This window comes from Callospermophilus lateralis, chromosome 13 (assembly GCF_048772815.1).
Source record: "Callospermophilus lateralis isolate mCalLat2 chromosome 13, mCalLat2.hap1, whole genome shotgun sequence".
Classification (NCBI taxonomy): domain Eukaryota; kingdom Metazoa; phylum Chordata; class Mammalia; order Rodentia; family Sciuridae; genus Callospermophilus; species Callospermophilus lateralis.
Genome location: NC_135317.1, coordinates 77502313 through 77525524, shown reverse-complemented (window position 1 = coordinate 77525524; position 23212 = coordinate 77502313). Strand labels below are relative to the sequence as shown.

The following is a 23212-nucleotide window of genomic DNA, read 5'->3' as shown; positions in this document are numbered from 1 at the left end:
AGCCCTATTGCAGGTCCAGAGCATCTGGAGATGCCCCTGCTTAGGAACCTGCTGGATTTCAGGATGATGGGAAACTAGCTTTCCTAAACCTTTTTTTCTTTCTCTCTCTCTCTCTCTCTCTCTCTCTCTCAATGGCTCAGGGGGAAAAAAATGTCCTCAGTAGGGAAATGGAGGCTCAGAGAGCTTTGGTAAATTAGCTCAAGGTTACACAGGACAGGGAGGTCACAGTGAGACCTGAATCCATGTTTCCTCAAATGGTTCATTTCCAGAGGTCTTTTAGGATATTCCTTCAATCTCAAGTTCTCCTGCTCGGGTCCTTCTCCTCTATCCATCTTTTGGACCATGAACTGATTTAGATGCCAAGGTTACAAAGGAAGCATTCGCTGCAGCTTGGGGCGGGGTGTGGGGGGGCGGTGCGGATAGAGGACACGGCAGTGGCCCCTGGAGTCCTCTGACAGAGAGCATCCAGAGGCATCAGCTCAGACTGGGTGCCAGGTCACCCATGGTACAGGGAGGGACAGGGACGTGTCATGTTGGATCACAGCCCGACACTACCCGTAAGGAACTTTCCCAGGCATTCTCCCTGGTTAACCGCACCATGAAGGGAGTCAACATGACATCAAGGAATTTGCTGAGCAGGAGGCTGTGTTTTGGGGTGGCCTGCCAGCGTCTGGGATGGTTTAATGTACCCCGTTTTCAAATAACGGCAGTCTCCAGCCTGCTCGTGTGTGCACGTGGGGATTATTCACTGACTTCTCCGCAGCAAACATTTTTAGCCCATCCCAATTGCCTACTCTACTCGGGGAAACGCATCCTGCATTCTTCAAGTCAGACCTCATTATCCCAGCAATCGGCGCTCTTAAGTCATCGCAGGAAACTCCAAGCACAAGTGGAAACGCTGTTTGGATTATCCTGTGAGCTGCTTGTCGGGTCTGTTTGTGTTTCCTTGGATTATCCATTCTCTGCGCCCTGCCTTCCATCACCTCCTTAATGGAGAGGCGAGACATCGTCCCCCACGGGCCAGCATTCATCTTCCAGCCTGACCCTCCAGAGGCCATTAAGCCGCTGTGGCCAGATGGAGGAAGGGAGTAGAATACAAACAGCGCTCGGGGCACCTGGGACTCTTAGAACCAGGCCCTTTGCTAAGGCAGGACAAGGAGAAAACGTTTCAAGCTTTAAAAATGGGGAGGTCCCCAGCCAGCCAGTCCAGGGGAATGGACCTCCAAGCTGAGCTGTCCACAAGAAGAGGCCAGTCTAGGAGGGTCGCTCTGCGGCAGGCGGAGGTCATTGCTACACTTGTCTCAGTTTAAAAATTAGAAAGTGTCCCTTCCCAAAACGTGGCGGAAGAGAATACCGAAGCGGGCGGATCCGCCCTATTATAGATTCAGGCTTGCAGCTTCTCCCGATCCTCTCTGCGTCACCCTTTTCTTCCTCTCTGGCACACTGCGAGATGCGCCCCTGACTGTGCGCCATCTGCACCCGGCCCTCTGAACAGATCACCTTGCCCAACCTCATGAGGCAGATGGCGATGACAGGTGTGACCTCCTTCGCCCCACATCACCGTGCCTGCCACACCTCTGCCCAGCCTGCTTGTTCTGCCTGACTTCCCTCTAACCCACGGGGCTTCCTCCTCTTAAAAACCAACTCCATTCCTTCCCACCACCTCAGGACACGCGGTCCATTACTAAACCTCCCTTCATCATTAACAACAACAATAAAAATGCCCCCTTGGCTTGTTACTCCTTCCCCAGCCCCTCCACCACGCTGCTGGGGATCAAATCCAGAGCCTTGTGCACATATCGAAGCCAGGCAGGGACTCACCCGCAGCCCTCTGTTACTTCTTCCTGCTTAGACTCAGTCTCACAGCTCTTAATCCAACCACAGTTTCCCAGCTTTCAGACTCAGAGAGCTCTTGATGAGATGAGCCCCATGGCTAACAACCCCCCCATCTTGGAACTCTTTCTCTCTTCTGTACTTGCCTTTTGCTCATCCTTCTCTGAGCTCAGTCCTCTGCCTCTTGTAGGCCTGTGCTCCCCTCTCCTTTATAGTCTCTCTCTATGACCTCATGTAGTCTCTTAGACTGTGGCTGTTAATCCTGTGACCATCTCTCACTTTGATCTTTCCTCCCCATTCCGTTTCCTTAAGTACCCAACTTCACCTTGAGTCCTTAGAACACTGGTCCTAAATCAGATATGCTACCCTCTCTACTCTGGTAGTGGTCCCACTTGCTAACCTTCCATTCTCTCTTCCCAACTATTGTTCCATCTGTATTAGTCAGATTTCCTTTACTGTAACAAGATACCTAAGAAAACCAACATATAAAGAGAAAAGGTTTATTTGGGATCACAGTTTTGGAGGTTTCAGTGTATGATAAATCGGCCCTGTGCTTTGGGCCAAATGCCTGGAAGCATTTGGTGGAGCAAACCATTCAGCACATGCAGACATGTGAAAAGAGGAAGAGGAAGAGACACTGTGGTCCCACAATCTCCTTTGACCCCCAATGACCACTCCCCCACCACTAGGCCCTACTTGGTCAAGTTTCCACTCAGCCTTTAATAGAAGGGCCTTTGGGGAACGCATCTCCCAACCACAGCACCATCTCTTTGGGAAGATTCTTCAACCCTCCCTTTGAAATGTTCCTAACAGCAAGAGTGATCGTGCACTCCTGGGAGCCTGAGGGCACAACCCCACATGGCCTGCCAAAAGGCCAACGTTGCTCTGAAGCCTTACCTTAAACACATTGGTGTTGGTGGACTTCACACTAGGTCTGAATTTGCTTTCCCGTGACATGCCCTTCCTGAGTTTCTGACTCAATGGGGTTCTGCAGAGTGAGCCCCACCTCCTCCAGGTGGGTCTCCGGCATTCAGTAATCACGGTCTCTTCCTTTCCTTGAGCTACTACTGGTTCTAGGGCCCTGGTTTGGCATTCACTATTCTGAATTGCTTGGAAGGCATGCGCACTAGCCGCCCTCACTAGCAGTGCCGTCCCTCCCTCCTATAAGCGCCTTCCACCTGTGGCCTGGGTAAGCTCTTGATGGCCAAAACCACAGGATCCTTTCAAGACCTCAGAACTCATTGCCAAACCCCCACTGTGAAGCTCCCACCTTGAGGACCCTACTCTTCTCCACTGTGTTCCTGGAGACAAGGGCTGGCTCTCTTGTCACCCTGTATCTCCGAAGAGAGGAGTGGCGGGAGGTGCTCCATCAGGCCCATCCCCTGGGCGCGGAGCCTAGGGTCAGACTAGTCCAACTCCCGGTTCCCTTCCAATCACTTAATTGCGTTTGGCTTGCCACACCTGAGTTTGAGGACTTCCAACAGCTCCACAAATCCTCCTTAATTAAACCTCCTGAGGCCCCTGCAGAGTGGCAATAACTTGTCACCTCTTTCTCGAGCAAAAACACCCCAGCAGACTTTTTAGCTCAAGAGTTGGCACTTTCAGGACCCAACCGATTGTTTCTCCAGAGGACACCAGCACAGCCTGACCCAGCACCAGTCTGGGGACAAGAAGCAGGAGCTGGAAAGGTGGCTTCGCATTTTGATAAAATGAGCAACCTGCAGATTAGATGCAAAATACCATGCAAATGTGACACATATTAATTTGGAACCAATAGCCTTGGGTATTTTAGGCAGCAAAATGCCAGACCTGGATGCATCCTATTTACTGTCCCAATTTTCCTTTCCTGATATTCCAAGTAAACCTGGCAGTGAAGTTATCATGTGAGATAATGAAGGATATTCTCTTCTTGTGAATGTCTAGGTGCAGGCTAGCTTGGATGTAACTGCTACCTATGGAAATACAGGTGTCCTTCTATCCATACCCTCACTGGCAAACATTTATTTATTGAGCACCTGCTATGTGTAACACCACACCGAGCACTGAGAGAAGAGCATAAAGTCCCTCATACAGTGGAGCTCAGTACAGTACACACCTATTAGGTACCTGCTCGTAAAGACTTATTAAGTGCCACTTGCCAGTTGTGTGATCCTGGGCCAGTTAGTTTTCTCATCTGTAAAATGAGCTAATGCAAACGTCCCACGGTGGGTGTGTGATGAAACAAACCAGCACATCCTTATCTCAGAATGTTACTCAGCCATGAAGGCGAACTAACTAACCATCCAGGCAATGGTTTGGATGAACCTCAAGGAAATTATGCTGAGTGCAAAAAATTCAATAGCAAAAGATTGCACCCTGTATGATCCCAATTATATAACACCTGAAAATAATATAAAGATGGAGAAGAGGTAGCCAGTGGTTATGGGTGGGAATGTGTGGCTATAAAGGGGCAGCAGAAGGGGATCTGGTAGGGTCAGGTATTTTTATTGTGGTGGTAGCTACGCAAAGCTACACACACACACACACACACACACACACACACACACGACATCTGGATAAGCTCCATGGATTACACCAATGTGAGTTTCCTGGTTTTGATACTGCTCTAAAGTTAGGGAAGCCGTGAACCTGGGGGAGGCTGGGTGAAGGGCACGGAGGGCTTCCCTGTGTCTTTTTCGCTCCTCCAGTGAATCTGTACTTATTTTAAAATAAAAAAGTAGCTTTGAGGATTCAAGGAATTTAATCTACAGGGTTTAGACAGAGTCTAGAACACAGCACGCCTTCAATGTGTGTCATTTCGTTACTACTACTAATGCGTGCCTGGCACTGGGAGTACCTGCGCGCATAACTCACGGCCTCTGGCTTTGAGGACATTCCAATTCACCAGAAGAGAAAGACCCAGCAAAGAGGAACATTTAAAAGACTGTGCTGAGTGTGCTCGGTACGTAGGAGTCCTCTGGGCGTGAGGGGAAGTTTCCTGGAAAAAAATGTCACCAGAGGTGAGCATTAAAGTAGGGTAAGAGTCTGCCAAAAGGAAACCATGGTGGCCCCAGGCAGAGGGCACAGTCAGCAGAGCTCAGGGGGGGGAGGAGCATGGGATGGCTGGGGAACCAGGGCCAGGTGGCCTTACTTGGGCATGTGGGAGGCAGTGAGGGGCAGGGGACATGGCCAGTGAGGAGGCAGAAGCCAATCCAAGGGAGGGCATGAGTGTTTCCAGAGCCTGGGACGTTAACCTTTGGGAGATGAGTGAGGAGCCACTGACTTCCCTCAGCTTCAAACACTTTTGTCCTTTACTCTAGATTCCCTGAGCACTCTGTCCTCAACACTGGACAAGGGGCTGTGAGGATCTATGAGAAAAGCTGAGTGACGGGGGACATGTGTCTGCGACTCCATGATGACAGTGGTCACTCTGCCCCAAATCAAACTACACATCACAGTCCAGAGCCACCTTCCTCCCAACGCCACGGGGTCCTCCTTCCATTACTGTGGATAACCTTGAACTTGCGGCAGCCTCATTTCCATAAACTTGGGCTTGTGTCAGCAGAGAGAGCACGGAAGTGGGACCGCAAGACCCAGGTCCAAGTCTAACTGCACTGACCAGCCAGGTGGCTGTGGGTGAGCCACCAAAGCCCTCGGAGCTGCAGTTTCCCCCCTTAGGGAACAGGTGGAAGCCCAGCCTTCTCACAGGGGTGACACAAAAGACAAATACAAGCAAGCACCACAGTACATGTGAGAGGGTTTCGCAGGTTGTAAAAAACTATTCAAATCTGAAAGATGATCACCATTATTCCTAAAAGAACTATCAGTGAGGAAAAGCCTATGCTGAAAACTCAGAGTGAGACTTCTTTGAATCTGGATGAGGTCTTTATTCAGGAAAAGGCAGAAGAATAGGAACACAATTTCTCTAGTTAGCAGCCCACTGGCCAGGCATGGTCATCTGGTCTACCTGTGCTGGGCTCAGGGCGTGGTTTTTCCCATGAGATCCTTTGTGTGTATAAAGCCCTCTCATTAGTGAATTCGCTCCTGAATATTTTTGAAAGCCAGATCCGTGCCAGATGCCTGTGATACAAGGTGACTAAACAGATAGGGTCTCTCCCTTCATGGGATCACAGCCTAGTGGCAAAGGCAGACATTTATCTAATAAGCACCCAATGGTATAATTAGATGTCACGATGTGTGTTATAAAGGAAGCATTCGGGACATGGCGAGAGTTTAACAGGGGCCTGATACAATTCTGGAGGTCCAGGGCAGCTTTTCCGAGGAAGGGCTACTTAGGCTTAGATCTGAAGGATAACCTGAATTTAGGCAGAAGTGTGGGGCAGGAAGAGGGATGGAGGGCCAGAGAAAAGCATGTATGAAGGTCATGAGGACAAAGAAGCACAGCAGTCAGGGGCTGAAAGAAGCCAGGGTGCTGGGGGCAGAGCCTGAGGTATGGGGGGCAGGTGTGGGGGGCAGGCCCAGGCCACATTCCCGCGGGGCTGCTCCACTGGTTATCCCAAAGAGCTCAGGGAGCCGTTGAAGAGTTTTGAGACTGTGGGAGAATGTGACTGAGTCAGATCTGTGCCCTTAAAAGGTCATTTCAGCAGGGATTTGGAGACCAGACAGGAGGCACCCGGGGTAGATTTTAGCTAGTTAAAAGGTGAGCCCCATGGTGCAGGCGAGAGGCAGGTCAGCCTGAAATCAAGCAGAGCCAGGGAGATGGGCGGAGTGGAGCTGGGTGCTGTTTCAGAGCCGGATAGGACCTGCCGATGGGCTGGATGTCGACGGGGGAAAGGAAAGGGGAGAGCGGACAATGATCCCCCATTGATGGCACCCAGAACTGGTGTGTGGTGGTATCCTTAGCAAACACCGGAGGAGAACGAGGCAAGGGGAGGGGGTGGGAAGGAGTGGAGATCTGGAAGCAGAATCCCCAGTCTGGCTTCGGATGTGCCAAATCTGAGGTTTCCTGGGACATACCACTTGGTCCACTAGGCAGGTAGAGATGAGGATGCAGACCCGAGATGAAAAGATGCGGACTAGAGATCTGGGTGTCCTCTGCATGTGGAGGGTAACAGAAGTCTTTCCTGTGGTTGAGATGGCCCAGGGACAGAGCCGCCAGTCAGAGCAGAAGGATTTCAACCAGACCCAAAGGTAACACCAACATTTGAGGCTGGAGAAGGGAAGGGGGAGTCGGCGGAGAGGACTTAGAGAAGCCAGAGAAGCTTGGGGATGGAGTCAGAGAAGCCCAGGAAAAAGAAAGCATCTAACAGGAGTGGAGGACGCTTCTGAGAACCAAGAACTGTTCCCTGGCTGTTGGGGAACTGGAGAGCTGTTCGGCAGCAGTGGGGGAGGAAGCTAGACCGGAGCAGGGCTGAGGAGAGAGTGGGCGAGCGAGCAGGAGGGAGCCGGGAGCCAACTCTCGCAAGACATTTGGCCTGAGAGGAGAACACAGCCCGGGTGGTGGCAGCAATCGGGCTTGAGGAAGGGTTTTGTTGTTTTGTTTTGCTGAAGCTGGGAGAAGCTTGAGCCTCGTGGAGGACTGTTCCTGAGAAGGCGAGGATAGGAGAGGTGGCAAAGCTCTGACCTGCGGTGACCAGGCTGCTGCCTGGGCTGAGCAGGAGCAGGGGGAGGAGGACACTGGCGCAGAGGCAGGTGCATCTCAGGGTTTGGTGGGGACACTGGGGAGTTCTGCCCGCAGACTTCTGTTTCTTTGTGAAGTGGGAGGTGAGGTCCTCAGCTGAGAGCAAGGATGAGGGTGGAGGTTTGGGGAGGAAGGTGTGAAACAGTCATCATGGAGTCAGGAGAGGGAGGGAACCAGGGGAGCGGCAGGAACACCAGGCACTTTTGAAGAATAAGTTGGGCTGGGGATGGTGGGTTTGTAGAAGTACCCATCTGCCTCACCAGGTGTGGTGTGTTGTGTGTGAGTGTGTCCAACAAGTTCAGCTGCCTGGCTACAAGCAAAAGCAGCACCTAGAATGACTAACATAGGGCTGGGACAATAAAAGGTCAGAGGGTCAGGAGAGTCCAGGATAACGGCAGGAGGATGCCTAAAATGATGGACCACGGACTCTACTGGACTCAGAGCAGAAAAGACAGAGGAAGGCAATGCAGAGGCGCCAGTGAGCCCAAGGTCCCAAGGAAGTGAAAGAACAGTGGTGCGCGAGGCTTTGGTTAAGCAAAGTGGAGACTTGGGGGGTGGCGCCAGAAAGCAGGGCCCTCCACCCTGTGATTTTCAGGTGATGCCAAATGTGTGGCCTTGGGAGTGAGAGGCTGAGGTGGGGAAGCCAGGAAAAGAGCTGTGTCCTGAAGTCACTGATGTCGTGGTGACAGCCGGACCTGGAACGGGGAGGGCCTCGCTGAGGAGGAGGGCGCCTGGTGAGGAGGAGGGCGCGGGGACCATGCGGCCAGTTCTAAGTCTGTTAGAGAAGTGGCACTCCCTCCCCCGGAAGCAGGCTCTCCAGGGTGAAAGATCAGGAGAGACGGTGGAAGGAGGAGGTTTGAGAGGTCTCAGATTAGCACAAGGCCAGAGGTCAGAAGTTTTATGTGGAGTTCCAGTGGTGCTGAGAGGCTGTGTGAGCTCAGGGGAGTCCTTTCCCCTCCTTGAAGCTGCAGGTTCTCATGGATAAAAAGGCAGAGCTTCACAGTCAATGCTAGTGAGCTGTAGATGGGTTCCAGGTGTGTCCAGGTGTAGGTGGGCTGGTTCCAGGTGTGCCCGGGTATAGATGAGTTCCAGGTGTGCCTAGATAATGACCCCCCTCCCCCATCAGGCGGAGTTCCTGGGCCCGTATCACGGTGCACAGGAGCTATGATGTGAACAGAGCTGGGGAGCACAACGGGCCCGTCACTGCCCAGGTACCCAGCCATCGCTGAAATTCCCTTAGTGCGTCTCTGGTGCGCCATATTGGAGGAGGCTGCAAGGAGGCTCAAAGAAGAACACTCTGCTGCAGGCAGGAGTCCATCTGCTGCAGAGCTGGGAGCCAGGTTTCCTTCCTCCCCCTGCTCACCCCACTCCCTTCCAGCACCAGCAGAAGGAGCTGTGAGGTGCTCAGATGCCCAGGTAAGAGCAGGTGCACCCAGTTCCTCTTCCAGCTGGTGGTTGAATGGTCCTTGGTGGAGGAGAGATCACCCTCCAGCTCCTTTATCTTCTTCATCCAGCCTTGAACATAAACTCACCCCTTCTGAGGAGCTGGGTAGCATATGTATCTTGCTGCACACAACCTAGAGAAAGCCTTCACGAGGCAGAGCTTTCTCTGGGGGGCAGCCACTTCTCAAAACAATCACATAAGCTGGGGGTCGTGGTGCCTGCCTGTAATCCCAGTACCTTGGGAGGCTGGGGCAGGAGGATCACAAGTTTGAGGCCAATGAGAGTAACTTAGCAAGAATGTAGGCAACTTAGCAAGACCCTGTCTCAGAGTGAAAAATAAAAAGGGCTGGGGATGTAGCTCAGTGGCAAAGCTCCCCTGGGTTCAATTCCCAATCCAAAAAAAAAACACAAAAAACAGTACCAGCCCTCCTGGAAGATGCTATATGCCCAGAGAACGCACAGGCCACCCAATCTTACCCTAATGGTGAAACACCACAGAAGACCCAGCCCCTGGCCCAGTACTTTTGCACACAGTAGATGCTCAATTAATGTTTACAGACTAAATGAAGATGATTCTCAAATGTTTAACAAAGACTATTCCGCAAAGTCCACCAGAATTCTTTAAATTATCAATCACGTTGCTCCTGTTTATTTGGGTAGATAATTAAAAGACTCCTTTCAACATTCTCTAACATTTATCGGGGCTTACTCTGTGCCAAGCATTTCACAGGTGTGAGCTGCATATGCCAATCCCACTTACTGTTTTGTTGTGGTTTCCGTGGTGCTGCGGACTGAACCCAGAACCCAGAGCTTGGCCCAGGCTAGGCAAGCACTCTGCCCGTGAGCTCCGTCCTGTTAAGCCAATATTAGAGATAAGCAAACTGAGGCTCAAAGAAAGGTGAAGAGATATGTCCAAGGCCAGAGAACTGGGGAGCCGTGGCCACAGGATTCTAGACCAGACGGATCCAACTTTAAAGACAGTGCTCTTCTCAGCACACCAGCTGCCTCCCGTAAGTGCACAAACAGAGAGTGGCACTGGAGTGACAGATCGACAGATCGGAGAGGGAGACAGAGAAGTCGTGCACAGGGAGACGGTCAGAGGCTCCCCGCCGCCATGCCCTGGGGAAGCATTATTGAGGTCAGGTAAGCTTTGGCGAGCAGAAGTGGAGAAGGGTCAGGCCTCCGCTCATCTCGCCCCTTTGATGGCTCACCTGGCTCCCCCTCCTGCACCCGCACCCTCTGGCCTTTCATACTGCTGTCCTCCTTGTTTCTCTGAGTGTCTGAGAGGCCTAGAAACAGCAAGAACCTTTCTGGTAGACACACTGTCCTGACTCCTCTCCCCAGGGGGCCGGCCGAGCAAACCCTGGGCCCAAAAGGGACCCTTGTTCTCAGAGCTCAGGGACCAGGCAGGAGAGTGATGGAAGACATGAATTGTCTGACCTGCCACCGCTGAATGCGACTGTCAGCTCCCTGGGGCCTGCCCAAGTCTGTGTGACAGGTGAGCAGCTGTACGCCTCATCTGTCTGTCCATCTGTTTTCCTCGCAGGGGTCTGGAAAGAGCGGATGCTGCTCAGAGAGGGGAGGCCCTGGTCCGGAGGCAGCTGCCTTCTTTGGGATATTACTCAGCAGGGATGAGGAAGGGTGGGGCCTCTTTCTCTAGCCAACCCTGGAGGCCCCTCCCCAACGCCAAGGGCCCCTGGCTGCCTCCCCTCCCCTCCTCCTGGTTTCCCCAGCTCTGCCTGCCAAGCTCTGCAAATTACCACACATGCCAATAAGTCATTAGAAACCAGAACGGCAAATGTGGGGTTGCCATGGAGACTGACACCAGGCGCTGGCAGCCCTGGGGGCCGGCCAGTGGCTCAGGTGTGCTGTGGGGAGAGCCAGGAAGACCAAAAACCACTTGATAGAGAGGAGACAATGATGCGCTGTCCCAGGGCTGATTTCAGGCAGGCGCAGGCTCTGCTGCCTATTTCCCTCTCCTCCCCTGATGTCCCCAGGCCCTGTCCTACCCACCTGCAGCTCTCCAGGGTGGGGAAATGCTGCACAGGCTGCAGGAAGCAGGTGCTGCCTGCTCAGTCAGCTGGGTCTCTTGCCCAGAGGAGGTGGCTGTGATAAAGCCCAGCTGGGGACCAGCCCCAGGGCAAGGAACGCTGACAGCGCTAAGCAACCTGGGCTGGTTGCCTCCACTTGGAAGATACTGAGGCCCAGGGAGAGGCTGAGGGCTGAGCTCGGGCAGTGCTGTCCCCCACCTTCCTGAGCTGGAACTCACTTTGCTTCTGTTCAGTGCTTGCTTCGGTGCCCGGCCTCTGCAGGTAAACACACACACACACACACACACACACACACACACACACGTTGAAGATGAACATGGAGGAGAGAATGCGCGTGAGCATCCGGGATTTCTAGCAGAGAGAAACAGGCCCTGGACTGGAGTCCCAGCTTGTCCACTACCTCACTGTGACCCCCAGCAAGCCAGTTCACTCTGGGCCTGAGTTCTGTAAACCATGGAGGTTGTATTTCAGACACAGTATTTTCCAAACTAGGTTCTTCAGAATTGCCCAGGGTCATTGGGAGGTCAGGAGAAGGTCCAGTGGGGCTCTGGTCCACCTGCTCTGCTTTTGCCTGTATTGAAATCCCCATGGCTGCGAGAACAAATTGCCACAAATTTAGTGTCTTAAGACAACAAAAATCTATCATAGATCTGGAAGTCAGAAGACTGAAATGGGTGTCGCGGTCAGAGTGTCAGCAGGCTGCTGTCCTTTCTGGGGGCCGCAGGGGAGGAGTCCCTTTCCGTGCCTTTTCCAGCTTCCAGGGGCTTCCACATTGCTTGGCTCATGGCCCCTTCCCTCCTCAAAGCCAGCACTGGCCGGGCAAGTCCTCCTCTTCTGGCTTGACTCTGACACTGACTTCTGCCTCTCTCTCCCAGAGGACCCTTGAGATTACATTGGACCACGAGGATACCCAAGATAACCTCCTGTCTGCAGGTCAAACCACCACCGCAGCCCTCCACCCCCACCCACAGGGTAACACAACCTATTTGCAGGTTCCAGGGATTGGCGACCTAGGAGGGCCATTGTTCTGCCTACCGCACACACACTTTTGTTTTGAGACAGTGGATCCATTTCTATAAGCATTTGAAAGCCACATGACCCGAGGACTCTGTGGCCTCAGTTTTAAAGTGCCACAACCTAGGCTCCTCTTCTCCATTCTCCTAGGGGGTCTTTGCGAGGAAACACAGAGGCCAACTGGGGTCTGCCCATCAAGTATGAATGCTGGCAACTTAGGCTGTCCTGGTGTCACCAGAAAAGGGGTCTCCAGGGAGGAACAAATGAGGACTGTCTTAGGGAATCTCCCCGGCTCAGGTCCTTCCTCTCCATTTCATATGCACCCCTATATTCAGATTGCCCTGAAATCAGCTGTTCTTGTTTTGATTTCCAGGTAAGTTCAGATGAAGTGGTGTGTGTGTGTCTGGGGGAGACCAACCTTGCATGTGACTGAGTCACACTCCCCAGGCACTCAGTCGCAGAAATGTGGCAGAGCTTTCCCCACCCTTCTTGGGTTCAACTGATGGTGTCTTGTGCCTGGGTGTGTCTTGCTACAGCCCCACGGGTGGAGTTATGCTCACCTGTTCCTTTGTAATATATCTTGTTTGGGATAGAATGTTCCATGGAAGTGCCTTGTGTGTGTCCTCTTCTCTTACCGTGCCCTTGAGTGTGGTCTACCTAGATGTCAGTCAACCTGCTGACAGTGGACATCATGAAACCTGACCCCTTGCCTCATTTGAATAGCTTCTCCTCAATAAAAGGGGTCAGAGGAGCCATCACAGTGACCCCAAAGAAAAAGGTATTTGTGTCTCTTGTGTGGTCATTTCGTGCAGCCCAATTAGCCCAGTTCCCCTGGAGTGACCCCTGAGCGTTTTAGTCCAGAACGAAACCCGGGATGTGTCCTTGCACACTTTACCTGGTGCAGAAGGCACCTCAACTTAGCAGTCTCGAACATACCATCCTTTCTTCCTCGTACCTCGACCTTCAACACTATTTCCCAGATCCATCCAGAAGATTCCTCAGATTGTTTATAACATTCCAGAAATAGCACCCAAGTTCAGAATGCACAGGTCTTAAGAGTCTTCCCACTGGCTCCTTTCCGGGCCCACCGTGATCAGCTCCAGCACTTGGATGTGGAAATGCTTCCTCCTCACCCTGGGGTGATAGTGTCTCCCTGCACCCCATCCTTCCAGCAGAACCTCCGTTCTCACCTCTGCAAGATGCTTCCTGTCAAGGACCCATGGGACTGCATAACCACACTCTCAGAAGAAAGGCGCCCTGGGTATTAATCACGGCCCTGGTGTTTTATGATTTTATGCAAATGGCTCGCCCTCTCTCAGCCCTCTTTTTTTTCCCCCTCAGTATAAACTGGCAGCTCATTCCCATTCCTACTTCTACCGTACGTCCCAGGGGATCCCGGAAAAGAAATGTGTTGCGGCAGGGGAGAGCGATTCTCTGGAGGAGCGGCCCTGGGGAAATTGAGGAGAAGAGGAACTAACATTTATTGAGCTTCTACTTTGTAGCAGGCACTTTACACAGATTAGCTAGTTTAATGTGGTGGTTGAAAACCAGGGCTCTGGAGTCAGAAAAATTCAGGATTGAATTCTCGCTCTGCCACATGCCGCCTGCATGTGGCCCCAGGGCAAATTACGTCAGGCTTCCAGTTTTAGTGTCCTCAACTGCAAAAAATGGGGGGAAAAGAGTGTCTACTTCACAGTCTAATGTGGATTCAACGAGATAAATGCAGTGAAGCCTTCCACATCTCACAAACGTTAGCTATTATTATTAACGACCGTGTGAAGAGGGTATTAATAACCTGGATTTAATAGATGAGGAAACTGAGGTTCAGAGAGGCTAAGAAAATGCCTAAGGGCACGTGGTCCAAGAGTAACCCAGTTCCAGCTGACTCCATATGCTCTGGATCATGAAAGGACAGGAGCCTTGGACTCTGCCCTGCAGAGCCCAGGAGTACCACTAGAACAGAGCCACAAGCCCTCCTTTCTCAGGCTCCTGGGGGCCGCCCTGGTGGAGAGGGCCGTTGATGAGTGGCAGTGATTCTGCTCACTTGACCCTTGGCTCTTGCTCTTTGGCTGGGGTCTGGGGAGGGGTGCATCTCCATGTGGGTCTCAGAGGGTGCAGGCACCCCAGTGGATCCCCCTCACTCCACTCAGTCCATCACTCTCCACACATCAGTGGTGAGCTCACCGATGCTCCAGGAACAGGACACACCCCTCCCTGGGAGGAAGGTGGCTGGCTCCCTTTGATGTGATTTGATTTCCATTTCACTTATATGAAACTCACGGAAACAGATGGGAATGACCTACCAGACAGGAGCCTGGGCTTCGAGAGGAAGGGAGAAGAGAAGCTGGCTGCAGACCTCGTGGGAAACCAGAGCCCAGGGGATTGCAGAGAGCCAGGAGGACATCGGTGGGTCAAGGGCGTGGCTGCAAGGTGGGAGATCATGGGTGCAGTCTATGCACACGACGGGAGAGCTGGCCCAGGACCCGTTCAGAGAAAGAGAGACCAGAGACTGGTCAGCCCTGGGAAGGAGAGGGCAAGGACCTGGGGGTGGGGGGGGGGGGCTTTGGGCCATAGACAGCTGCTTTCCTGGGGCTTTGAGGGATTAGAGAGGACATCAGAAACCCAGATGGTGGAGAAGGGACTGCTTCTGAGACCACAGCCCCCACAGGGGAGCTGATGTGTTTGGGCCTTTCACCCCCCCCACACCCAGATGGCTGCCCTCTTTCCCTCCCACCCCCACGAGCCCTGAGTTCCTGCAAGAATCCTTCCCCGCCTGCAGGATAGAACCTCGCTCCGTTTTCCAGGCCCAAATCCGCCGCACCTCCCGGAGGAAGCGCTCCCTATATCCTCCCACACAGCGCTCGCAGTTCTGATAACATTTATAGTCTAAATCACACAGTTTAGCACTCGGTTTTAAATACTGTCTGGTATTATTCCCTCATTATTTCTTGCGAGTATGAGTTGTGCCTTCCCAACCCATCTGTAGCTTTCCCGACCCGCAGAGACTGGGTCTTCTGCTTCTTTATGTCCTCCCCAGCCCCACAGCCTGCTCCCCAGGGACAAGGCTCAACAAACACTTGGGTAGGCACAGATTGACTGAAATAGCTTCGGCGACCAGCGGGTCAGAATGAGCACTTGCTACTGAGCACAACGCTGGAATGAATGACCCAAACCTTAAGGCTTTCAAAATCAGAGTGTGTCACCCCATGCTCCCAACTCTGCAAAGCCTCGTTCTCAGAGGAGAAAACAGACTCCTCACCCAGCTGCAGAGCCCTCCACTCTCTGGCCTCCTTGTTATTCTCTGGCCCCAGAGAGACAGGAGTGTCTCTCTGCTCTCCCGAAGCCTCCCTTAGCCTGGCCTCCCCCAGGCCCTTCACCCAGCCAGCCTGCCTCTCAGCCTCTGCACTTGCAGCTCCCTCTGCCTGGGTGACCTTGCTGCCCCTCATCTTTACTCAAATGTCACCTTCTCAGCAAGCCCCTGCGGCACCTGTGCAAATCTACAACCTCGCATCTCCACGTGCTCTTGGTTTTTCCTTCCTGTCTGTATTTTTCTTTGGGTCCCTTGGCACTCTAATATGCTATTTGCTTTGTAAGTTTACTTTACTGTATCCCCAGAAAATAAAGTAAAATTTCCTTGAGGGCAGAGATCTCTGGTTGTTTCCTACCGCCTATGCCCCAGGGCCAGGTACAGAGGCTTAATAAATACTCCCTAATAAAAAGACTCCAGTCCCACGCTGTGTCTGCTGGCAGAGGCACGGCTGTGCTAGGGGCCATGGCTGTGCTCAGAGCCAGGCAGCACAATTCTTCAGGTCCCTTAGGTTGTGGGGTCCACCTTTCCGTCCCTGGGCCACTCTGGGAAACACCTTCTGAAGCTCAGGGCCCTCCTCTCACTGGGAGGTTTGTTCAGAAGTAGAAGCCAGAGAAGAGCAGTGACAGCCAGGCAGGTAAAGTGTCAAGACCTCCTTGTCCCCTTCCTTCTATGCAGCTTTTAATTTTCCGGCTGCCCTCGGTGGTCATCCCACCCTCTGGGCATCCCCACCTCTGCGCTCCCAGGCCAAAGACAGATGCCTTCAGCTCAGCTCTGAGCACTCGGTGTGAGAACGCTTTTAGGAGGAACATCGCCATTCCTGCTTTTCTTCTCTCTTCCTCCTTTTTCTTTTCCCTGGAAGCATCCCAGACAGACCCACTTTTCCAGGGGGACCCAAGCTGGCTGCATTAACAATCGCTGTCCCCTTCTTCCATATGCTTTGGCCCCAAAGGAGCTGCCTTGGGACTCGTTGTAAATAAAACAATTGCACTTGTTCTTCCCAAGACAGGCGAACCCTCCTTGTTAGAGGCGCCCCACAGACAGCTCAGATCCCAGGGCTTCTCTGTCTCCCTCCATCTCATCTGGGATCTCTGTCCTATTCTCCCAGCAAGTCACCCTGCCAGGTCCCATTGTATGTCCATAGGGACCAGCTCTTCCGTCCTGCTTCTCTGAGGCCCCTGAGGCACTTGGCTGAGCAGAAACAACATTGGATCTTCAATAGCAGATCTTAGAGGAACAGGAGGAGGAAGGGGGTCAGGGAGACCTTCTTGGAAGATCCCTCAAAGAGGCAAAGCAGACACTGGCTTGGACACCCTTGCCAAAGGGCACTGGTTCCTGTAGAGAGCTAGAGGAATTGGCTAGATGACTCCAGATCACCTCGAGGCCCAAGGAGCACTGGATTCCAGGGGTGGGGTGTAAGCAAAGGGCTGAATCCCTCCCTTGGCTTCTTTTCTAGTTACCTGTCCTTGAGCAAGTCTGAGTCTTGGTGTCTTTGCCATAACAGGATCATCTACCTATCTAGTCGGGGTATTTGAGAGTATAGTGGGTGGGGTAATGCAGGTAAAGCTCTCAGCATGATGCCTGGCACAGTGTAAGTGCTCCGTGAATGCCAGGTGCTATAATCTGTGTCATTACGAGGTAAAGGTGGCAGCTGAGAAGCCGTTCTTGCCCCAGGAAGCTTCTTTCTGCTCTTCATCCTGAAACTCACTTTAAGTCCATCAAATGCTGAGCAGCAGGGCAGGTGTGGGTGGAGGGCACATACAGGGACAAACTGGATCCCCAACCCAACCTGGCTAAACTCAACCTAAAAGGTAGCTCTCTCAGGCCAGGGCATCTCCTGGGTCCCCAGAAAGTGCCAGAAACCAGAGGACAAGGCTGGGGCAGCTCTGGATGTAGGGCCATCTGTGCAGGGATGGCTTAGAATATGTAGGAGGCTAAGGTCATGCCACTAGTCCCAGCAGGTCTGCACCAGGGGCCCCTGCCCAGAGGCTGCTTTAGACCACAGGGCGTGGGGCTGCTCTGGGTGGCTTGCAAGCAGCACTGGAAGCCCAGCTCTCAGAACTGGGGACAAAGAGGCTGAGAGACTGGTCATCAGTGTTAGTGATGTCCATAAAGACAACACATACACACCATGGTGCCCTTCCCTCCACATTTCCCGTGGCCTAGATACCCTCCGAGCCTGCATCCCAGGCCTACCCCTCTGCCTGGCTGATTCCTTTTTAAGCCTTGGTCCAAATACCACGTCCTGCAGCAAGTCTTTTCTCTCTGCAAACAGAGGTAGCCACCTCTGCTTTCCCCTGTACTACAGCTCCCCCACCTAAAGATAAAAACAGCAATAATAATACTTATACAGCACTTGCTAAGTGCCAGAGGCTGTTCCGAGCTCAGGAAATGTATTACCTCATTTAATCCTCATAAGGACTCTATGAAGCATTATGAACTACTATTATCTCATTTAGAGATGAGGAAACTGAGGCACAGGGAAGTAAGATGACTTGCCTGAGGGCTCCCAACTGTAAGCATGAACTCCAGCAGTGTGGCTCCAAAATCTATACCCTGTCTATGAACTCCTTAAGGGTAAAGGCAACATCTTATTTGTCTCTTTGTTTCTAGCAATGGGCTCAACACAGTAGGCTCTTAGGGAGGAAGATGGACCCATTGAATAAGAATGGCCCGAATAAGGCTAACTCAGTGCAATTTCAGGCCCTGAGCTGCAGTTCAGAGACACCAAGGCCCCCTGGGGAAGTGTCAGATAAAGGCATCCTTCCTGTCTTAGTGAGCCAGCCACAAGTGCTGCCGTGTCCTGGATGGTGTGTCTTTTTGCATGTCTGTCTTCTGGTTTCTGTTTCTCAGTTACCTTCAACCTTTTGTCTTCCTCCCCTCTGTGTCTTGATCACTCTTCCCATGTCCTGCCCCATTCCAGCCCCTGACCACTGACCATGCCTTCCCTGTGGTCCTTGCAGGTTTGAAAGTTTTCTGTCCCCGTCCTTTGCCTAAGAGTTTTCATAGAGTCCAGGCTTGCCCGAGGAGGCTGAGGACATAAGTGACACTGACTCTTTAGAATGGTCACGGACCAAGCTCCTAAACTCCAGCCCTGAACAGAAACAATTTTCCAGCCACTCTATCCGAGATGCAGGTGGGGGTGGGGAGGGTGGCTGCTGGCCACAGCTTGTCACACATCTGCAGAAACTCAGAGAGATTCCCTGTCCTCCCTGCCTCCTCTCCAGGGTTCCAACTCTTCCAATGCCTTCCCTGACCACTTGAAAAGGCTTATTCACATGACCATTCAGCAAATGCGTGTCCAGTCTAGTATTTTAAGTGGGGAGACAAGGCACACTCCTGAAAAGTTAGGGTGAATTGTGAGCTTTGGTAAAACTGTACAACTCATGGACACGTAGGGGCCAAATGGACTGCAGAGAATCAGCGATTTTGAAATGGAGACTTATATGACCCAGGGCAAGTCGTCTGTCCTCTTATTTCCCTCAGCTAGAAAACTGAGGATGACAGTGCAGGCTTTAGGAGGCAATTATAAGGACTGAATGGAAAATGAATACATATATATATATATATATTTTTTTTTTTTTTTGTAAAGTTCTTAACAGGATGGTGCATAGTAGGTGCTCAATACACAATAATCATTGCTTCCTTTCTCTGTCTGAAAAACCAGCCTTCTATTCAGCCCTAAATCCCCATATACACATGAGACATGAACTAATCCATCCTTTCATATCAGAAATGTTGACTTGAGCAGTGCCTGGTATATGGTAAGGAGTTGGGACTCACACGTTAGGGGTCATTTAGTGTGATGATGATGATTCACTAGGGTTGTTTATACTCCCCAACCCCCCCCCACACACACACACCAGATCTTTGAAAGAACCTGGTGGGCACAGACTAATCAGCTGGGGCCAGGGATATGCAGCTGCCAGGCCTGCCAGCCTGAGCTGCTCCATACAGGATGCAGCAGAGCCCAGAGTGCGTGCGATCCTGCGGTCAGGATGTGCAGGAGCCACACGGGGCTGGCTTATGGTTTAAGCTGCAGTGTACAGAAAGAGTGGAGACCTGGAAGGGAGGGAGAGAGATGTCTGGAGGAGAAGCATAAGGAGAAGAGTGAAGAACACAGGAGGGAGAGAAGAGGAGAAGGGAGGCTCGGGTGAGACAGAGAGTGAGAGAGGGAAGCTGCTGTCCCGGCTTGGCTGGAACGCACCTCAGATCTCTGAGTTCTCCCTCTCCCTCTCTGTATGGGGGAAGGTATGGATTTGGAAATGCTTCTAGGTGCTAGACCCTGGGCAGACCTCAATATCTGAAGCACTGAAGCCTTTCATTCCACCCTTTTCAAATGGTGAAGTCCCATCCCAGGCCCAGTGGGGGCCCTAGATGAGGAGGAGACAGTCTGAGTCCACTCTGGGGAGGAAGATGGCTCAGGAGGCTCTAACCCCTGAGCTCTTCACCTTCTGTTTGCACACAGCGGCACCTGGCCAGGAAAGTGGGTCAAGCCATCCACATGTGACTTTGTGGTAGCAATAGGACCCACAGGCAAGGGGGCGTCCATGCCCTGTACCCAGCCCTGTCCACCTCTTCTCTCGTTTTTCAAAGAGAACTTTAAGGAGCAGTGGGCAATGGGAGGAGACCCTGGCTGTGTCAATCATGGGGAGAACACTGGGCCAAAACCCCTCCCTGGCTGGCCAGGCAGTGGAGCCTGGAGCCTGTCATTGTCCCGGGTGAATGAAGAGACCTAGATCTTCCCTCCCCCATCCTCTCAATGATAGTGACCAAGCTGGCAGGGAGCCACCTCTACTGCCCAGACCTGGAGAGGCTGTTCCCTCCACTCCCCCACCTCCTGGGGTCTTCACGCAGAGGGGCTGCCTGCCCAGCTCTGGCAACCCGCGCTGTGCCCAGCCCACCCCCTCCAACCCTGCCAGGCGCCCAATTAGAAGCTGCGTTGGCTCCAACAGATGGGAGCTGCGGCAGCCTGAGGAACAGAGCACAAAGCCCAGCTGACATTTTCCTTCCTGTTCCTTTGGTGGGGGAGGAAGGACAGGGACAGAGGGGAACACAGCAACACCCCTAGGGCCCACCCCTGGGGTGTAGCTCTCGCCCACTTCTCAGCGTCTCAGTACAGCCTCGAACGGAGCCTCAGTCCCCCCTCACCCAGCCACTCCTTGCTTCTCGCTGGCTGGCCAGCCAGCGCCTGCGCCGCCCTTCGCCATGCCAGCAGGACAGACGGCCCACCTGTGGCTGGCCAACCCATCCCGTCTCCTGGGTGCTGCGGTGGGCTCAGAGTTACCCCAGCGTTTCCGCCGCTTCCCACTCCCAGCGCCCTCACGCTGAGCCCAGAGCCGGCCCATCCCCCATCCCAAATGTCCCATCCCAGGCAGCGATCCGACCCCAGCCGGCCGGCCTGGGAGGAGCCAGGCTCCTGGTGCCAGATACTTCGGACGGACGCAAGGCCGCCTAGTCCCTCCGCACGAACACTCGAGCTCCAAGGAAGGGAAAGTCCCCGAGGCTTCTGGAGCGCTTCCACCCTGCTGGTCTGCCCGTCACGCCCTCCCTAACCTTTCTGGCACCCCTGGGCTCCTCGACATCTCCTGGGCCCCGCTCTACCCAGCAACAGTTTCGGGGAGGTTCGGGCCTCTCCGGGCTGATTCAGGCCCAGACCCCTCCCCGCCGCCCGGTCCAGCCGGTGCAGCCGGCCACCCTTTGCATTCTCCAGCTCTCCTTCCCTGTCCCCGCGGGCCGCCTTCTCCAGGTCACCAGCTCCTCTGCAGGCATCTCGGCTGAAGGCAGCGGCCCGCCCCTGCCCCCGGCACCCGACTCGGGTTAGGCGGAGCCGCGGGGCCGCGGGGGCAGAGGCTGGGAGTCCTGAGACTGCTGCTCCCGCCGCATCCCCCGCAGCCACGCCGGCGGCCTCTGGGTCCAGTACACCGCGGCCGCGGCAGCGCTCCCCGGGTGAGCCCCGGAGCCGCACACTCACCCCGCAGGCGCCGTCCGCCCTCCGCCGTCCGCCGCCCGTGGCGCGGCGCTCCGATCGCCTCCGGCCGGGGCTGGGCTGGGGGACGCTGCTCCGCGCCCTCCCGCCGCGCGCGCCGCCGCACAGGCGGGGGAGGCTGGGGGGGCGCCTTCCCCAACGTGGACTTATCTTGGGAGTGGTTGTGGGGCCAAGCCGACGCGGATGAGGGCAGAATCACAATCTGTCTCCACCCGCTGCCCGAGGCTGGCGGGCGAGGGCCGGGCGCTCCCGGTGCGCGCCGCGCGTCTGCAAGTGCACGGAGCAGGCCCTCCGGCGCCCCTCCTCCCGCTTCTCGCTCGCCCTCCTCACTCGCTTCTCCGTCGCTCTCCCAACCTCCCCAGCCCACTCCGGTCGCCTCCTCCCAGTCTGCATGCCACGCCAACCCCCTCCAGTCCCGCTGCCATTTTAACTCCTGAGTGGCCAGAGGCCCCTTCTGCCTAACACGCACGCACCCCAGAGGAAGGAGCTGGGTGGGGCCGGTGCTGAAGCTGAAGCCAGAGATGTCCTTGTGCATTTAGACCCAAGGCTTGGCTTTGAGAGGAAGAAGGGGCATTGCCCCCCGAGTCTGAAGGGAGAAGCGAATGGCTTTTCTGATTCTTCCTCTGGCCCTCTTGCAAAAGCCAGGAGGACAGATGGGATATTCAGCAGGTTTTAGAGGACAGGTGGTGCAGCTGTCCCAAAGTTAACAGTAGACCACGGAATGTGGGTGGGTTAGAATGCACCTGTGGGCGTAGGCACCCCTCACCCTAAAAAGCATGGAATGGGATAGCGGGAGTTCTCCTGCCTTTCCTCTATTGCCTCCTGAGCTGGGCAGCTTTGTCATTCTGGAAGATCACATCCTGGTGCTCAATAAAGGAGGTCAGTCTCAGTAAGTCTGAAGCAGGGACTGGCAGGCCGACTAGGGGCTTGGTGGTGGGGTTTTGCACCCTGCAAGCTGAGCATCATGAAGCCCATCTGTGCAGAAAGTAGGTGCTGGGCTGCTGCCTGGTGGCTTGGAAAATTTGGGTCACTGCCACTAGTGGGGCTTTAGAGTATGGTTTTCCTGCAGGGACAAAGACTTCTGGCTCAGGTCTTTGAGGGGCATTCAGCCTGTGCCACTCAGAATGGACACCCAGGAGGTTAGCTTCCTGACAGTCTGCACATTATTGATGGGCTTGACCAGGCAGGGCCTGCAGATCCAACAATTGGGGGAGGTGGAAACCAAAGTGTGAGGAGCCTGCAGGAGCCGCATCCCAGGGCTGCCTTCTTTCACCCAGTGCTTGAGCTTTGTCCCCCTGTCTAGACCCGGACCCAGCCTTCTGGCCCTGTCTTTTCCAAGGGCACCATGGCAGTCCTTGCCATGCTTGGAGACTTTGTGAAGTAGGCCCAAGGTCTTTGCCTTCCTCATGCACAGAGGTTTGCAACTTCATAATAAGCACATATTAAGTTCCCACTGAACCACCCCCAAGTTCCCACCCTCCACCCCTGCTGCCTGGAGTAATGACCTCAAGGAGCTGAGAGGGACAAGTTGCAACTACCAAGAACAAAATTTAACATTTCAAGGCAATGGAAGTGCCATAGAAATACAGGAAGAAAATGACATATGGGCTCCGGTTATTCACAGAGGACTTTATAGAGCAGCTGAGCTTCCAACTGAACCCAGCTAGAGGAATAGGATTTGAGCTGGTAGAGAAAATGGGGACCAGCAAGGCAGGAAAGTGGACATGCAGAGTAGAATGGGTTGTCTGGAAGGTAGGGAGCAAGGAAGGACGTTTAGGGAGGAACGATGAGGTCTCTTTCCACAGATCTCTCATCTTACCCCGAGTTGACGACGACCCAATTTAACAGACCAGAGAATGGAGGTTCAGAGGGTTTAAGGAAGTAGCCCAGTCTTCAGGCAGAACTTGAGCCTCACCTTGCAGTACTCTTGTGATGCTACCTTGGATATGCAGAGT

At 53.6% G+C, this 23212-nt stretch overlaps 1 protein-coding gene across 1 annotated transcript in view; it reads right to left on the bottom strand.

Annotated features, from left to right (window-relative positions):
• The window catches only part of Lrrn2 (leucine rich repeat neuronal 2), a 62909-nt gene extending 41590 nt beyond the window's left edge, over positions 1-21319 (bottom strand). The window contains exon 1 of the mRNA XM_076831603.1: positions 21243-21319. The gene's annotated coding sequence lies outside the window, so the exon portion shown is untranslated. The remainder of the gene's footprint in view (positions 1-21242) is intronic.
• Positions 21320-23212: the final 1893 nt, after the last annotated feature.